The following is a 19,131-nucleotide window of genomic DNA, read 5'->3' as shown; positions in this document are numbered from 1 at the left end:
CTAAGTCATCTCGGAATGTGCGGAATATAACCAACCCTTATATATAGCTTTCATTGATTACGAGAAAGCGTTTGATTCTGTCGAAACCTCAGCAGTCATGGATGCATTACGGAATCAGGGTGTAGACGAGCCGTATGTAAAAATACTGAAAGATATCTATAGCGGCTCCACAGCCACCGTAGTCCTCCATAAAGCAAACAACAAAATCCCAATAAAGAAAGGCGTCAGGCAGGGAGATACGATAACTCCAATGCTATTCACAGCATGTTTACAGGAGGTATTCAGAGACCGGGATTGGGAAGAATTGGGGATAAAAGTTAATGGAGAATACCTTAGTAACTTGCGATTCGCTGATGATATTGCCTTGCTTAGTAACTCAGGGGACCAATTGCAATGCATGCTCACTGACCTGGAGAGGCAAATCAGAGGAATGGGTCTAAAAATTAATCTGCAGAAAACTAAAGTAATGCTTAACAGTCTCGGAAGAGAACAGCAATTTACAATGGGCAGCGAGGCACTGGAAGTCGTAAGGGAATACATCTACTTAGGGCAGGTAGTGACGGCGGATCCGGATCATGAGACGGAAATAATCAGAAGAATAAGAATGGCCTGGGGTGCGTTTGGCAGGCATTCTCAGATCATGAACAGCAGGTTGCCATTATCCCTCAAGAGAAAAGTATATAATAGCTGTGTCTTACCAGTACTCCCATACGGGGCAGTAACCTGGAGGCTTACGAAAAAGGTTCTACTCAAATTGAGGACGACGCAACGAGCTATGGAAAGAAGAATGATGGGTGTAACGTTAAGGGATAAGAAAAGAGCATATTGGGTGGGGGAAAAAACGCGAGTTAATGACATCTTAGTTGAAATCAAGAAAAAGAAATGGGCATGGCAGGACATGTAATCAGGAGGGAAGATAACCGATGGTCATTAAGGGTTACGGACTGGATTCCAAGGGAAGGGAAGCGTAGCAGGGTGCGGCAGAAAGCTAGGTGGGCGGATGAGATTAAGAAGTTTGCAGCCAAGGCATGGCCACAATTAGTACATGACCGGGGTTGTTGGAGAAGCATGGGAGAGGCCTTTGCCCTGCAGTGGGCGTAACCAGCTCATGATGATGATGATGATGAAGTCATCTCGGTGGTGTAATCTTCCTTCATGTAACTGTCGTATACTTCGCTCTCATTATTATTGCTTCGCCTTTACGGCGAAACTGCAGCCTGTCTCTGTCTTCTTTTTCTTTTTCTGTGAGTCCTAGTACAAGCGCTCCTGCGCATGACTGATGTTTATTCTGGTTTTGAGTGAATCCGGCTTGGCCTCATTTCGGTTGCTGAGTGAATGATACAGTGTTCCCCAACCATCATGTATCGAGACATTTAAAAAAAGAGCAATTGCGTTGCTCTAAGAAAACTCAGTGCATATTGTTTCCAGTGCAGTGGAGCTAACAACCGCCAGTAATTATTTGGTCACTGAAATTTATTTCAGTCATCATCATCAGCAGCAGCAGCAGCCTGGTTGCGCCCAGTGCAGGGCAAAGGCCTCTCCTATACTTCTCCAACTACCCCGGCCATGTACTAATTGTGGCCATGTTTTTCCTGGAAACCTCTTAATCTCATCCGCCCACCTAACTTTCTGCCGTCCCCTGCTACGTTTTCCTTCCCTTGGAATCCAGTCTGTAACCCTTAATGACCATCGGTTATCTTCCCTCCTCATTACAACGTCCTGTCCATGCCCTCCCCCTCCCCCCATTTCTTTTTCTTGATTTCAACTAAGATGTCATTAACTCGCGTTTGTTTCCTCACCCAATCTGCTCTTTTCGTTACACCTATCATTCTTCTTTCCATAGCTCGTTGCGTCGTCCTCAATTTAAGTAAAACCCTTTTCGTAAGCCTCCAGGTTTCTGCCCCGTACGTGAGTACTGGTAAGACACAGCTGTTATATACTTTTCTCTTGAGGGATAATGGCAACCTGCTGTTCATGATCTGAGAATGCCTGCCAAACGCACCCCAGCCCATTCTTATTCTTCTGATTATTCCAGTCTCATGATCCGGATCCGCAGTCACTACCTGCCATAAATAGATGCATTCCCTAACCACTTCCAGTGCCTCGCTACCTATCGTTAGCTGCTGTTCTCTTCCAAGACTGTTAAACATTACCTTAGTTTTCTGTCGATTAATCTTTAGACCCACCCTTCTGCTTTGCCTCTCCAGGTCAGTGAGCATGCATTGCGATTGGCCCCCTGAGTTACTAAGCAAGGCAATATCATCAGCGAATCGCAAGTTACTAAGGTATTCTCCATTAATTTCTATTCCCAATTCTTCCCCATCCAGGTATCTGAATACCTCTGTAAACACCTGTAAACGCGCTGTGAATACCATTGGAGAGATCGTATCTCCCTGCCTGATGCCTTTTTTATTGGCATTTTGTTGCTTTCTTTATTTAGGACTACGGTGGCTGTGGAGCCGCTATAGATATCTTTCAGTGTTTTTACATACGGCTCGTCTACACCTTGATTCCGTAATGCTTCCATGACTGCTGAGGTTTCGACTGAATCAAACGCTTTCTCGCAATGAATGAAAGCTATATATAAGTGTTGATTATATTCCGCACATTTCGCTGTCACCTGATTGATAGTACGAATATGGTCTATTGTTGAGTAACCTTTGCGGAATCCTGCCTGGTCCTTTGGTTGACAGAAGACTAAGGCGTTCCTGATTCTATTTGCGATTGCCTTAGTAAATACTTTGTAGGCAACGGACAGTAAGCTGATCGGTCTATAATTTTTCATCTCTTTGGCGTCCCCTTTCTTCTTGAATTAGGATTATGTTAGCGTTCTTCCAAGATTCCGGAACGCTCGAAGTCATGATGCATTGCGTATATGGTGGCCAGTTTTTCTAGAACAATCTGCCCACCATTCTTCAACAAATCTGCTGTTACCTGATTCTCCCCAGCTGCCTTCCCCATTTGCATTGCTCCCAAGGCTTTCTTTACTTCTTCCGGCGTTACTTGTGGAATTTCAAGTTTGTCTATCTTCCATTATTGTCGTGGGTGCGACTGGTACTGTACAAATCTCTGTAGAACTCCTCAGCCACTTCAACTATCTCATCCACATTAGTAATGATATTGCCCGCTTTGTCTCTTAACGCATACATCTGAGTCTTGCCTATTCCTAGTTTCTTCTTCACTGCTTTTAGGCTTTCTCCGTTCCTGAGAGCATGTTCAATTCTATCCATATTATACTTCCTTATGGCAGCTATCTTACGCTTGTTGATTAACTTGGAAAGTTCTGCCAGTTCTATTCTAGCTGTAGGGTTAGAGGCTTTCATACATTGGCGTTTCTTGATCAGATCTTCCGTCTCCTGCGATAGCTTACTGGCATCCTGTCTAACAGAGTTACCACCGACTTCTATTGCACACTCCTTAATGATGCGAATAAGATTGTCGTTCATATCTGCAACACTAAGGTCTTCTTCCTGAGCTAAAGCCGAATACCTCTTCTGTAGCTTCATCGGGAATTCCTCTAGTTTTCCTCTTATCGCTAACTCATTGATCGGCTTCTTATGTACCAGTTTCTTCCGTTCACTTCTCAAGTCTAGGCTAATTCGGGTTCTTACCATCCTATGGTAAGAGCTCTTTCGGTAATTACGTTCAATTATCTAATTTGAGAAGTGCTGTCCGAATTCTCAAAGCATCAATGAGGCATTTGTAGGCACCGCTAAATAATATCTAACTGCGGTGTTTTCAGCGACGTACTAATTGCGTACAATTTTTTCCCGACTGGCAAAGAACCCTCACGAGGTATGAAAAATCTGCATAATGAAGCAGCGCCGTCAAATAAGCTGATTGAAAGCAACTGCACTGCCTGTCGCAAAACCGAAGAGGTAGCACATCACCTTTATAATGGTACGGAAGGAACACCAACAGCAGGTTTCGCGGCTTCGCAGCTATTCATTCGCCTCATTTCTACGTCACAATTATTATCCATCTCTCAAGGCTGACTGATGACATTGATAACAAAAGCCCCTTGATAACGCGGCCGAAACGCCGCTCTGACCACGCACGAAATGCGAAAAGCAATGTAATAGGCATAAATGTTTCAAAATCCCGGCTTTGCTCGCACCGCATCGAAAGAGCGCGCGCAAAGATATATTTCGCGCCAGAAACTTGCTTCGGACTAACGAGAAATTAAAGTGACCGTTTGATTTTTCATGAAAGTGTGTACGTTCTGCAAAAATAGGTTCGTCTCAAAAAATAAAAGCGAGATAAACCGACCGAGAAGCGACCAATGTGCAGAGGAAACGCAGAACCGATGCGTTTAAGAAAGTAAATAAACCACTTTTAAGTGAGCCGAATTGGCAATCAGGATCTCTGCACGAAAAAAAAAGTGAGATTTTAGTGTGCCCTGACATCTATGAATTCGTAAGCTCCGTTGAACACCAGCCTAAAGGACGTGTTCGAATAGGTCTACTTTTTTGCAGCTACGCGGTACTGTGTAAGTTTTATCACATAGTCAGTGGCTTTCTTGATGACCAACGCCGGAATTCTGCGGCAGACATCCGGTTTCCTTGCCTCTAACTAATCTGACGTCCCGTCTAGATCATGTAAGCACGATCTTTCAGATAACCTCCAAGAAACAAATCGAGTAGAGAGAGGTCAGGTGACCTAGCCGGCCAATTCGTAGGCCCGTGCCTTCCGATTAATTGCGCATGAAAAGTCGCATCCAGCCAATGTCGTGCTCGACAGCTGCTGTGTGCGGGTGGCCCCATCTTGCTGATACCACAGAAGTGGAAAACATGACTGCGGGACTTCGCTGAGAAAGTCATCCACCACTCCTTCAAGTATTAACGCAACAGCGTTAAGGAGCACGTGTCGCAGAAACGCCGGTGTCGGCGGCGTTGGCCGTGAGCGAAAAGTCCTAGAAGGCAATTCATAAATAAAAACAACTTGCAAGATGGGCTGGGTGGGAATCGAACCAGTGTCTCCGGAGTGTTAGACGGAGACGCTACCACTCAGCCATGAGTTCGATAGTTCAAAGCGAGACAAAATCAGCTCTACTGAATGCGGTGTTGCCTTATAAACGTGCCGTAGAAAGTTGTACTGCAGTGTATATCGGTAATTATGACCATGTAAATTGCAGAAGTCGCAGTTAAACCTGCAGCGAAGTACGTTTCCGCTACATTTCTTCTGCGCTTGCCGCACACGCAGAGCCCTCTTGGGGCAAACACATAGGAGCCCTCCTGGCAATGTACGGCGCTGCCCCGACAGATGGCACGCCACTCGCCCACTTCTCGCGGCCGTGCGGGGACCGGTGCGGAGGCGCGTCGCGGCCCGGCTGTCCGTGCCGATGACGACATTTGGCTCGCGTAGATCATTTCTCCCTCCGAGACACCGAGTTCTTTGGTTCGTTCCGCTTGCTCAGGCGCACGTTTCGTTGCCGCTCCGAACGCTGCGTTGCTCGGCGCTGATCGCGTGATTGGTGGGTGCAAGGTCCTATGCGGGGCGCCTCTTAAGTGATCGCTGTGCCGTAGCGCATTGTCTTACACCCCTTGGCGGGTCGATGGGAACGCTGTTGCGTTCCGGTCTTGAAGGCGAAGCTTAAAGGTCCTCCAGTTTTCTCCTTCACGTAACGCTGTCCAGTCAGTCTCTGATCGAAGAAGATGGAACCGATTATATCTCCAGCGTAAATTGCGAACTGCACATTGAGCGACCACTGGTACTGGTGATTGCCCTTTACCCAGTGTAGATGCAGTCCCTCGTATAGTGTGCAATATGGAAATCTGTCTAGGCGTTTCTGCGAAAATGGGCTTCATCTATGCAAATGATGTTGCTCAAAAAGTCCGGTGACTCACCGGCTTTTTTGTGACGACCTACTTCGAGAAATTTAGACAATTGTATGACGACGACTCTATGGAGAAAATGGTGTGACGGCAACGGCATCAGAAGAATCGGATGACAAAGCAGGATTGACGATGATGCTAAGAGTACGGCGGCATCCCGACCACAGTACGACAGCCAAAGCGTGACGATTGTATCAAGACCATGGCAGAGCAGGGCATGACGCGAGTCTAGTGACAAAGCAGGAATTACGAAAATACAGCGACATAGCGTCATCACAAACGCGAGCACATACCTCGTGGTCTAAGGTATTATACAACTTGGATCATGATGTCGGCGTGAAAGGCATGATGACGACTGCATGAAAGTCAGATGACCAAGTGGGCAATAACGACCATAGAATGACCACAACGGCATCATGACGATTGTACGGCAAGAGATGCATGACGACTGCGTGGCGACGATGGCGTGATGACAACGGTATGACTAGTGTTGCAGGACAAAGCTGGAATCACAATACAACAACCACGACGGCATCAAAATGACGGGCATGTACCTACTGTGCCATGCTATTACGGGACTTGGTTCAATGGGTTAGGTTGTAAGGCGAGACGATAGTGTTATGACCAAAGTTAGATGCAGAAGCTGGAATGACGACTGGTATCACAAGGACGCTAGGACAACGAATTCGTGACGACGGCGCCACTAGGATGATGACACCACAATGTAATGAGGGCAGTGGTTGACAACGAAGGTATGACGACAAATGCATGACGACCGTATGACCACGATTGCGTGACGACGACAACATAACGAGAGCCGGATGACGAAGGTAGCATGACGACAATGGAACGACCATGACGGTACCACAACGACACGCAAACACCTAGTGTCCAAACCTATCAGTAAACTATGCGCCGCTTAAGAAGAAACAGTATCTTCATACTAAATGTTTTCTGTAGACCAGCGTTCACAGAGCAAGGGCTGGTGGTATTCTCAAGAAGGCCGTGCATTTGGCCGGCTGTCAACCTCTAGTTGTCATGGGGGATTTCAATGCCCAGCATCAGGCGTGGGGCTATCTGGCCAATACGAAAAAGGGTAGAGACATATGGCACACGGCAACGGAGGAAGATCCTACGCTGGCAAGAGATAAAGACTTTCCGACTAGGAGAGGGAACTCGGTGGGCCGAGATTTGACTCCGGATCTTACCTTTTCCAAGAACATGGAAAACGTCAAGTGGACCAATACAGCCATGGACCTTGGTAGCGATGATTGCATCATCTAAGTGGTCATCAAGGCTGCCCGTAACAAGACGAGGACCTTTAAGTTCACTGACTGGGACTTGTTCCGAGCCAACCGCTCCTCGCCCGTCCTGAACCAGGATATGGACCTAGACTCTTGGTGTGACAAGATAAAAAAGGATGTGGCTAGAGCCAGCAAGGAGGTCAAAACCGATCTGGAGGTGGACAGTATGGACAATAGGCTTGCGCATCTGTTGGAACCAGGCACTGCTTGCGCGATGGAAGACTCAGCGCCATAACAGAAGACTTCGCAATAAAATTTCCAAAATCAACAAGGCGATAGAGGCTATGCAAGCAGCAATAGGACGAGCTGTGCGACTTGGTGGAGGGCCAGCTCAAGACCGGTAAAAGCCGCAGACTCCTCAGGCACGTACTGTACGATGCCAACACCAAGTCCAATCAGAAGAGAGCTTTGGCGAAAGCTGTCCATTGGGCCACTGACTGGACTCCACATGAGGTGGTCGCAGAGCACCTCATAGACAAGTACCTGGCGGCCATGGATGATCCGGTACCCCCCCCCTAGTCTCCCGAGTACGAAAGGCGTGACGCGCCATCTGTGGACGAGGATTTTACCGTGACAGAGGTCAAGCAGGTTCTCGCATCCTTGTATAGCAGATCTGCCCCTGGGCCCGACGGGGTTACCATCAAAACGCTCAAACATCTCGACGCCGACTCAATCGAGTTTTTTACACACGAGATGAACGAAATCTGGTGCAGTGGCCTCATTCCCAAAAGCTGGAAAGCAGCCTACAGAGTACTCATAGCTAAGCCAGGTAAGGCGCCGAGCATCGACAATCTAAGGCCCATCTCCCTGACGTCGTGTGTCGGGAAGATCGCCGAGCACGCCGTGCTTAACCGCCTCACGGACCACCTCGAATTTAACGAATGCTATACACACAACATGATTGGCTTTCGGTCGGGGCTCTCGACTCAGGACGCCATGAGGCTGATCAAGCACCAAATCATTGACTCCACCCCTGCCGACACTAAGGCGATTCTCGGCTTGGATTTGGAAAAGCCTTTTGACAACATATCACACGCATTTATTCTCAAGAGCCTAACAATGTTTCACGTCGGCAAGCGGGCGTACAATTTCGTGCGCTCTTTTCTTTCCTCGAGGTCCACTTGACTCAAGATTGAAGTGTTTTTGACCCATGAAATTCAGCTTGGGCCTAAGGAAACAGCTAATGGGGCGGTGATCTCCCCGACCCTTTTCAACATCTCCCTGGTCAACCTGTCGAGGGCCTTGAACAAGATCCCGAGCATTAACCACACGATCTGCGCGGACGACTTCCGCATCTGGTGCCCCAGCGGATGTGACGGCCAGGTCGAGGGTGCGTTGCAAGAGGCCATCGATGTGACGGAGTGGTATCTTATCCTCACCGGGCTAAGGTGCTCGACCGCTATATCCGAGCTCTTGCTGTACGAGAAGAGGGCCCAGAGACGGTTCTCACCGGTCCTGGAAGCCAGCAACGGAGAGCCACATTGTTATTCACCGGTAACGGCTCCCCAGTTACGCGGGGTGACACTCTCAGCGTCCTATTAATGTTTATTGAGTCGAACGGGGCCAATGGAGCCGCCTTCGAACGCATTTGTTCCGATCCGAAATCGCCCTCGGTCTCATCTGAAAAATCACCAACAGGTACCGCGGAATTAGAGAGGACAATCTGATCCATATTCTCCCCGCCTTCGCGCTATTCCAACACGCTTACTCAGCGACTATGAATAACTGGCTCGTGTCGAAGCACAAAAAGATCAATGCCCTAATCAGAAGAGTCTTCAAGCCAGTCCGAACGCACAAAGAGTGAGGACGAGAGAGAGAAATAAACTTTATTGCTAGACTAAGCTCCTTGAGCCCAAAGGTGGGTGGCCTCCTCAGTCCAGGTAGCCATGGCTCGCTGCCGCCGCCCGAGCCCTGTTCACCAACCGCTGCTGGCTGTCAGGGTCTTGCGTTACCAGCAGAGCCTCCCACTGGTCATCCGATTCTTCCTCTGAATCCGTTTCTTCCTGCATGTTATCGCCTGGTGGTGACGATGACGGCGGTACTTTTCGGTTATTCCTGCACCCCAGCACCATATGGCGCAAGTTGTTGGGCGTGTTCGGCAGGCAGAACTTGCAGTCTCCCCCGTAGGTGCCCGGATACATGGCGTGCAGCAGTATTCCATGCAGGTAGGTTCCAGCCTGGAGTCTTCTCCAGGTTACCTCTTGTTCCCTACTCATCGTCTTATGAGCGTGCGGGTAGCGACGCCTCTGCTTCCTGTAGTGCGCCAACATATCCGTGTACTTCTTTGATATCCGTTCATGATCCTCGTGACACTCATTGGTCCGTGTTCTCTGCGTGTCGGAGATGGCTCGGCGTGTATGATCTCGAGCCGCGGCGTGCGCCACCTGGTTCCCCGCGAGAGACTCGTGTCCCGGCGTCCAGAGAATTTGTGCTGCTTCTACCTCGGTGTTGTTCAAAACCTGAAGTGCTGCCTTTCCGATCCTTCAGTTCACATACCTTCTGCATGGTTCTTGCGAGTCCGTCGCCACGGTAACCAGGGTCTTCTTCCACGTTGCGATGGTCAGGGCTATGCCCAGCTCTTCCGCTGTGCTCGCGTCCTTGGCACGTATGGATGTGGCTGTAGGTGTTCGTCCTTCTCGTCGACCATGCTGATTGCAAATCGGTCGTTTGTTCTGCACGCAGCTGCGTCCGTGTATCTCACATTTTCTTCACTGTTAGTGCGTTCGAGTATGTGCTTGAGCGCTTGTATTCTCACCTGTCTCCTTTCCTTGTCGTACTTGGGATGCATGTTTCTGGGAATGGTACTCATGTGTAGCTCGTAGGTGACCTCATGTGGGATACGCTGAAGTAGGTGCCTTTCATCCTCTACTTGGTAGCCGAGATCTTGGAGCAGGGCTCTTCCCGTCTTTGTCAGCTTTAGTCTCTCCAGTTGGTTGACGTCGTGCGCGTCCACGAGCTCTTCCCACCTATTCTGGACTCCCATGTTGAGTAGTTTTGCTGTGAACGTGGAGGGGGACAGGCTAAAGGCAATTTTGTAGGATTTTCTGATGAGGGCGTTTACTTTGTCTCCTTGACTGCTCTTCATGCCAACGTATGGAGTCCCGTACGTGACGATGCTCATGAGCAGAGCTTGTATCATTCTCATGTAGTCTTCTTCCTTTAGTCCGTGACTTTTGCTCGTCACTCTTTTGATACGGTGGGTTATTTGTTGGACTGTTCTCTGAATTTTTTCGAACTCTGCTCCTCCGGCCCCGTCCTTTTGAATCTGGAGTCCTAGCATGCGAAGCGCCGTGACTTGCGGAATCATGATGCCTCTCACCTTTACTTCCGGGTCTGGTACTGCTGTGGTTTTCGGCCTCTTGTGCGCTTTCTTAGCACCAAGAGCTCCGACCTCTCTGGTGCGGACGTCAGTCCACATGCTTCCAGGTACTTTTTCGCTGTGTCAACCGCTTCTTGCAGGGCGTCTTGCTGTTTACCTGTTGACCCTCCCGTAGTCCAGATGGTGAGGTCGTCAGCATATATTGCGTGACCAATCCCTTCTATTTGCTTCAGTTGTTTGGGTAGCGAGCTCATCGACAGATTGAATAGCATCGGCGAAATGACGGAGCCTTTTTGGCGTTCCCTTTCGCGGTATGTCAAATTTCTCACAGCGTAAGTTGCCTATCCCCGCTGTGGCTGTCCGTTCTTTCGGAAAAGCTTTGATGTAAATATATATTTTTCCCCGCAGTTATATACGTTGAGGTGTGGCAGTATGGCTTTGTGTGACACGTTGTTGAAAGCCCCTTCCACGTGAAGTGCGAGGATGGCTCTTTTGCTATGCGTGCACAGTTTGTCGATGACTTTTTCCTTGATCTGCATTAACACGCCTTGCGTGGACAGGTGAGCTCTAAATCCGAACATGGTGTCTGGGACGTGTCCGTTGTCTTCGAGATGTTCGATAACGCGGTTGTGCACCATGTGCTCGTATATTTTTCCAGCTCAAGAGGTGAGGGATATAGGTTAAAGGTTCTGCACTCTGATGGGCTTGTTCGGTTTAGGTATCGTGGTTACATCGGTATATTTCCATTCCTGTGGTACCTTACCGGTGTTCGCAGCATTCGTTGATGTATTTTAAGAGTGCGTGTACAGAGGGTCCGTTAAGGTTCCGGAGTGTCTTGTTTATTCTGCCGTACCCCGGCGCCGTGTTGAGGGTGAGCTTGTTCAAGGCCCTCTCGATTTCTGCTTCTGTGAGGGGCCAATCCAGTTTTCTATTTGGGTTGCCTCGATACTTGTCATCTACAGTTATGTTCCACTCCGTACCTAGGAACTTCCCCTTCACTTCTTTGACAATGTCTTCCTCTTTCCCCGGGTGGTTGTGTATGAGCCTCTGCACTTTCTGTTTTACGGCGTTCTTGTTCCCCTTTGATAGGAGAGTCTTGAGTACCGCCCAAGTGCGCTTGCTGCTTAAGGTACCTTGAAGCGTGTTACATGTTTCGCGCCATTTCTTTCTTTTAAGTTGTTCAGAGTACTCGCATTTCCCTGATCAGCTTGGAGATTGGAATTTTGATTTTCCGGTTGCACTTGTTACACTGCCAGCGTTTTACGAGGCCCCTCCTCGCCTCCCACAGGTCGAGTAAGCGGGGTTAGACCTCAGGGGCGTTTTGTGGCAGTTGGATCGTCCTCGTATGCTTGTCGGCTCTTTCCACGACTACGCTGATCAATATTTCTATGTCGTCTACTGTCGCATTAATGGCGCTCTCGTCTTTGCGAAAGGCCTGGCAGTCGGTGCCCTTTGCTTTTCCGATCTTCATTGTCACTTTGTGGTGCGGGATGATTGTTTGCACTATATGATGGTCGCTACCCAGATTCTCGTCCATACAGCTCCATTCATACTGTTTGAGTCCGTGTACGAATGTCAGGTCGTGACTGGCGTTTCTGATACACTGTTGCCGATGCGCGTGGGTGTGTTCGGACGGTTGAGTAGAGTTAAGTGTTGGGCTATGTTGTGCAGATTTCCTTTGTTTCTTTGAGGCTGCATGGGGAGCATTAAGATCACCAACGACTATCAGCCCGTTACCCTTGCTCAGCTTCCTCACTTTTCACATTAGCTTGCCTAGATCCTTTAGGTGGTCCTTTTGCGGGCTGTATACACGTTTAGCACAAAGAGGCTTTGCTGCTGTTTTTCCTCCTTTACGATTACGACGAGGGTGTGTTCGATGTGGTGTTGGATGCCGTGTCATTGAGCGTTGATGGCCTTCTTGGTCAGGATTGCTGTCCTCGTCTTACCGTCGTTGACGTGAGTGAGGTAACCACTGACCAAGTCTTCAGATTCGGTTTTTGTAAGGCTATAATATCTGGGTCAATCTGCGTGCAGCATTGTACAAGGTTGCTTCTCTTACTTCGGATAGAATGACAGTTCCATTGCCAAATTTTGAGCCGTGGTTGATCCTTGTAGTCATCTTTCTCTTTAGTCAGTCTCGTCATCTTGTTCGCTTAGGGTCGGCATAATCCTGGCTTGTCTCGCAGGGAACTTAGGCTTCTTGCGAGTATTATCTCTTTCTTCTAGCATGTGGATGCGTTGACTGAAACTTTCTCCCGATTGTGTCATTTTGATCTGTAGTGCCTGAATCTGGTTCTCCATTTCGCTCTTGAAAGATTGGAACCCGGTCTGTATCATCTGTGTTACCGTGGTTTGCATAACCTGCGTTACTGTGGACATTGTGGTTTCCATCATGACAGTCACGTCGGCGTTGATGCGGTCTTCAAGTGTCTTGAGGTCGTTCTGGGTTATCACCGCTTGGTCCGACAGTGTTGCTGGCTCTGGTCGTGTTGGTGACGACGGTGGTGGTGGGAATGAAGGCCGCGGTAGTGGTGTTTGCGATTGCTGGGTCTGTTCTTTCCTTAGTTCGATTTCTCGCATGAGGTATTCGAGCTCTTTTTCTGTACCGGCTTCCTTCTCTTGTGTCTTCTTCTTTTGGTGTTCTAGCTCTCGCTTCAATTCAACGTTCTGTCTTCGGAGAATAATTATCGTGTATTCGTACCTCGAGTGTCTTGTGGTTTGAAGGCCATTATTTTCCCTTGATGTATGATTGTGCCCTGTGATGACGTTGACCCAGCTTAGCTTGCGCTGGGTGTTATGGTGTTCCACGCCCGTTGCCGTTCTCCGGGGGACGCTCTGTTCTCTTTCCCTCGATCTCGATTCCGACTTGGATCTGGATCTTTTTGTATGTTCTGTCTCATTGGGTGACTGTGGCGATGGTGGCATGGTCTTCATGTGCTCGTTGTCGTTGGTAGTTACTACGCTGGCCTGGTACCAGAAGCTTCTCTGTCTCGATCTTGACCGCTTCCTGACTCTCAACGGTGGCGGGGACGGTTTCAGCTTCCTTCGACAGTGTCTACTCGTCGTTTCATGGGACATTCCGCAGAGCTTCCATTTCGGCTCGCATTGGTGGTTGTCTTGATCAGCGTTGTGTTCTCCGCAGTTTTCAGATAGTTCGTCGTTTGGATTAGGGCAGACGTCTTGTCTTTGTCCTATCTCCCCGCAATATCTACAGTACTGCATTGACTTTCTGTAGGGTCTACAGCGGGTGAGCGTACATCCAACTTTAACGTAGAACGGCACGTGCGGACCCTCGAAGGTGATCACTGCTGACATCGATCTTCCAAGCATTCTAGCGTACAGGTTTTTTCACTTGTTGGTCATTGCTAGTAGATCTGCCAGCTGCTCGTCGGTGGTGCCTTCCTCTATTCCGTGAATGACGCCACGCACAGTGTCTGGAATTGGCATGATGTACGGTGTGACTTCGTATGTTGCGTGTCCTATTTTGATGCGTGTTATTTCTGCCAGTTTAAGTGCGCAGTCCTTTTCTTCGGTACTTGCCAGAATAAAGTTTTCTTGCCACTGTGTCTGTATGATCACTTTGGCGTAGAGCTCCTGGGGCGCGACTCCGCATGCTCAGGATAATCATCTTGCTATCACTCCGTCTTTCCAGTTTGATACGTTTACACCGGCTTTAGGTCTGTAAACAACCTTGTAAGGGTTTTCTGGTAGTGGTGAAGTCGTTAGCCAGCGAGAACGTGGCTTGCTTGCGTTGTTGTGGGCCCATGGCTTTTGAGCAGCTTGTTGCTGTTATCCATCATTCGTGCTCTGCCCCTTGCTGTGTTCGTGTGAGGACTCCTTCTGCGTGTTCGACTTTGTGATGGATTCTTTCTTCTTCTGATGTCGTGCAAGGAGCATCACCCCCGGTGCGGTCTTGCATAGTCTTTCTCCGCTATTGCTGTCGAACGTCGGCTCCGTGTCGTTAATCTCTGCTTCATTATTTGTTATTCCTGCTATGGAGTTCGTTCGTTCGACTTCCATAACGCTATCTTGCGGCTACGTTTGAATAGAGCAAAGCAAAGAAAAGCCGTTGTCGGCCGGCATGCGTGCACGTGGATGTCGAGGCACGAGGCGCGAGGCGCGAGGCCTCGGGCAGCGGGGCTGGGCAATCGTGAATAGGCTAGGTGGGCACGGCCGTCGCCTTGCAAGTTTCAAGATTAGTACTTGCGTGAAGAGCAAACCCACGTCGGTGCGCGTGGTCTGTCTGAATGGCGTTTCTTGAGCTGAGACGAATGCTGTGGGTAGTGAGGCGTTGCGAGGGGGCGATCCACAGGAGCCCCCTCGATGAATCGGGAGCCATGTAGAGTAAGTCTGCTGGGATGACCCTCCTCTTCTCCCTTTCAACGCACACAGAAGACCTCCTCAAGTTGGGAATCCAAAACACGTTCGAAGAAATTGTTGAAGCTTTCTCCGTTTCTCAGACTCTCCGGTACCCCAGCGGGTCGAGCTATACTTGGCAAGCTGGGACGTAACTCCACGGTCGTCGGTCCCGACGCTGTGCAGCTGCTCAACGACGTAAGATCCAAGATTCCCATACACGAGATGCCACGCAATATGCATCCGACCTACAACGAAGGACGAAGACGAGCCAGGCGAAAAGCTCTGCTCGCTAGTTCCCGCTTGGACAAGGATCGAACATGCTTCGTAGATGGTGCTTCGTACACTCAAGGAGATGCCTTCTCCTCAGTGGTCATCGACTGTGATTCCAAAGTCCACAGCTGCGCTATCATACGCACTTCTAGTTCCAGCGTGGCAGAGTAGGTTGCAATTGCTCTTGCATTGACGGACGGTATACATGACACGATTTATTCAGACTCCAAAGCCGCTGTAAGGGCCTTTCAGATGGGACTGGTGGCTCCCCAGGCCCTACGTATAACCCAAAATGCTAAAGACCTCAAACATCACTAATTGGCCTGGTTCCCTGCACACCTTGGAACCATTGAAGGTTCCTAGCACAAGCCCAACGAGGAGGCGCACTCGGCTGCACTAGGTTTGACTGACCATGCGCAGGGTAACGCGTCCTCTCCTGCGCGGCCTGATCCTCTCTGCTCGTACTACGAGATCTGCAAGCATAATTTTCTATCAAGAAAACTCCTGCCTCTGCCCCACTCCTCGCTGTGCAGGGCCCAGGCAGTGACTCTCACACTTCTACAAAAAAGCACTTACCCTAACCCCGCGGCACTGCACGCAATGTACACCGAACGGTTCCCAAGCCCGGACTGCCCCCTGTGTGGTGGTTATGCGGACTTCGAGCATGTCCTGTGGGGCTGTGCCACTGCCAGTCCCATTCCCACCCAATAGGAAATGATCAAGCTCGTTAGGGCCCAGGCACAGACCTCTCAAATCCTGGCAGTCCAGAAGGCCCGCGAGAGGGCCGTCAGGTTTCACCTGATTGTCCCCGAGTGGGCCTAGTCAGGTGACCTTGACTTTACTCGCGTCTATTGTGGACCGAATAAAGTTGTCTCACTCACTCACTCACTCACTCACTCACTCACTCACTCACTCACTCACTCACTCACTCACTCACTCACTCACTCACTCACTCACTCACTCACTCACATGTTTGTCTACACATGTACACTAACCTGGGGTAACTAGTCCTTAACAGCTTCCATGTAAAACTAACGAAATTGATTAAAATAATGTTGGCGGTCGGAGAAAGTGCCATGAACTTTTCGAGTAAGATTCCATACGCGCGAAAGTAACTGCGTCACACGGCCGAGCTGCTTTTCGGTAACTGCGTCACAACGCCAGGCGCGGTGAGCGCGCCCGAAAACTACCAAAATTAATTACAGTAATGTGGGACCAATAGAAAGCGTCACAAAGATTTCCCAGTACGAGTCGGTAATTCAATTTAACTACACCTAGACGGCTGACCTGTTTTCCTCCTAACTGCGTCACAAGTTTAGGTTCCGTGCCGTAAGCCTTACTAAACAAAATTTATCACCTTGCCGTAGTTCAATAGTGTAATGGTGCCCTGTCGAAGTGCAGAAGGAACCCAAGAATGCGCCGGGAGCCCAATAAACTAGGCCACATGCAAAAGAAAAAAAGAGAGACGGGTCGCCGAAGAGGCCAACTTCACAAGCGCAGCCGACCTCGCTCGCTTCCGTAGAGCGTCTGGCGCATGACGCATGCATCTGGATTGTCTAACGTGCTGTTAGCTTGTTGCTAGGTAAGGCAAAAAAAAAAACAAGTCGCAAACTATAATTTCATTTATATGCAAATCTTTTTTAGTTTCAGCGGGAAAGAATAAAAAAATAAAACAATATCTATTCGGTTCACTTCACTTTCTTATTTTCCGTTGCTCGCGGTAGCTAACGGACGGCATTATTAGAGAGCTTTAGTATAGCGTAAAACGCCCTCGTTAGCGTTAGCGCGTTCCGCACGCTAAGCCTTTGCGGGACGCTATTCGATAGAGCTTTCAGTATAGCGTAAAACAACGAAGCGCCGCAAAACGCAAAACTTCACCGCGCCATCTATAGGTGCGAGTAGTCAAAGCTCTTAAGCTGACTGGTATGCCATCTGGTTAAGAGTAGTCAAAGCACCATTTTTTATAGTTTCAGAATAGCGTTTGTCGCCTTACGTACGCTGAAAACGCAAGCACCTATGCGCCGTCTGGTGCCTCGTGACAAACGAATCCAAGCCAAGACAATCCATTAGGAACCATTTTGTTGTTGCTATGCGGACGCGTCTCGTCAGGCCTACGGACGCCAGAATCGCCGAACGATCTCCGAAATTCGATGCGCTATGCGCTCATAACTAGCGTTTCTCGTGAGCTTATAGGAAGTTAAAGCTCCCTTCAACAGTTACTGGCGATCAAAGAGAGTGAGTGCGTAGCCATCGCGAGAATTCACGGTGAAGCGAGAGCCATGGGTGCCGCCATGTTTGACAACGCTATTTCTTAGAGTGCGTGCTTTGCGGGCGCTAGCGTCTCCCGCTAAATTCCGAAAATCGCTAAGGCACGCTATGCGCAAACTTGCTATAGCGTTTTGCGCGTGCGCAGTGTGGCCCCGCTATATTTTAGCGTGGTGCCACTCACACTATATTAAAGCTGTCTAATACTAGCGTGACGTATTTCCTGTTGCCAGTTTTTGACGAGTGTCCCCTCTTGTCGAATTAGCCTTGATTTCAATGGACTTCTCGGGAAGAGGACCGTATTCCGGTAGGAATCCTTGCAGCCTGCGGCTAGCTCGCTGGTCCGTGGCCACGTTGGCATTTTCTTCGCGGTTCGGGCTTGGCTCACGGCTTTGCCGGGGCGTCCGGTACATCAACGCAGAGCACCTCCTCCATATGCCATGTTGTAGTGTCAGTCAAAAACACAGTGGCAAGCGGTGAATGACGAAACTAACTGTTTAATGGCCGAACTTGTACCCACAAGACCAAGAGACAACCCGCCGTGGTTGCTCAGTGGCTATGGTGTTGGGCTGCTGAGCACGAGGTCGCGGGATCGAATCCCGGCCACGGCGGCCATATTTCGGTGGGGGCAAAATGCGAAAACACCCGTGTACTTAGATTTAGGCGCACGTTAGAGAACCCCAGGTGGTCGAAATTTCCGGAGTCCCCCACTACGGCGTGGCTCATAATCAGAGAGTGGTTTTGGCACGTAAAACTCCATAATTTAAAAAAATTTGAAGAGCAAGCGACACTCGAAGCACAACAATAGCGGCGAGCACAGTTGGGCTCATCTGCGGGTCAAGCGCGTCGGCTTTTGTAGTTGTTACGTTTCGCCTACGACGCGCGGTTTAGCCGGCGCGACTGCAACAAAGCGGCAGACATTTTGGCCCGTTCGGCGTCGCCGCTACGCCTCCCCGCCAAGCGCGTCCAGGCATGTTTCGATGCCACGTGTCTTCATGTGCGTGTGTGAGTGTATGTGCATATTGTGCCCGACCGGCGGCGACACGACAGTAGGAGTCACCTTCTCCTCCCCATTGTGCCCGACCGGCGGCGACACGACAGTAGGAGTCACCTTCTCCTCCCCATTGTGCCCGACCGGCGGCGACACGACAGTGCGAGCCACCTTCTCCTCCCCATTGTGCCCGACCGGCGGCGACACGACAGTATGCGTCACCTTATCCCATTGTACAGTCACGTGCTCGTCTATAGAGGGGTTCCTTCTTGCCCTCAACTGCGAGAGTATGAAAACAGCTGCCCCCGGACGCCAAAGAGAGGGCTCCGATTTCTTCTGTTGAGTAAAGTGCACTCCCGTCTCTCTACTTCGGTCGACCTGACCGCCAACTCTTTGCGATGTTAGAATAAACAAGTTGTTTTGTTGTTACCAGTCGACTCATGCTTTGCCGGGACCTTCGGATGCTTCCAGTTGTACCCCAGGCCGCCAGGCCAACGCTACCCTTGGGGCTTGCGACCCAGGTGCAACAACGGGCGTCAGCGCCGAGTTCCCAACAACTCGTACCAGCAGTCCGACCACAACAACTGTCTGCCAGCGGTGAGATCGCGACAACGGAGGCCAGCAGCGAAGAGATGCAGTTGACTGTATGCTGAGCAGCTCAACGACGATCCGGGAGCAGTGCAACGAGCCCTGTGTGATGACTGGTTGCCTGCAGCGGAACGACTGCGCTGAATTCTTGGCTGCGAGGTTTGGTGAGTGCGGGACTTTCTTCTTCTGAGCTTTGCCAGG

The sequence above is a fragment of the Dermacentor variabilis genome, chromosome 2, assembly GCF_050947875.1.
Source record: "Dermacentor variabilis isolate Ectoservices chromosome 2, ASM5094787v1, whole genome shotgun sequence".
In the NCBI taxonomy this organism is placed as follows: domain Eukaryota; kingdom Metazoa; phylum Arthropoda; class Arachnida; order Ixodida; family Ixodidae; genus Dermacentor; species Dermacentor variabilis.
This window is presented reverse-complemented; position numbering follows the sequence as displayed.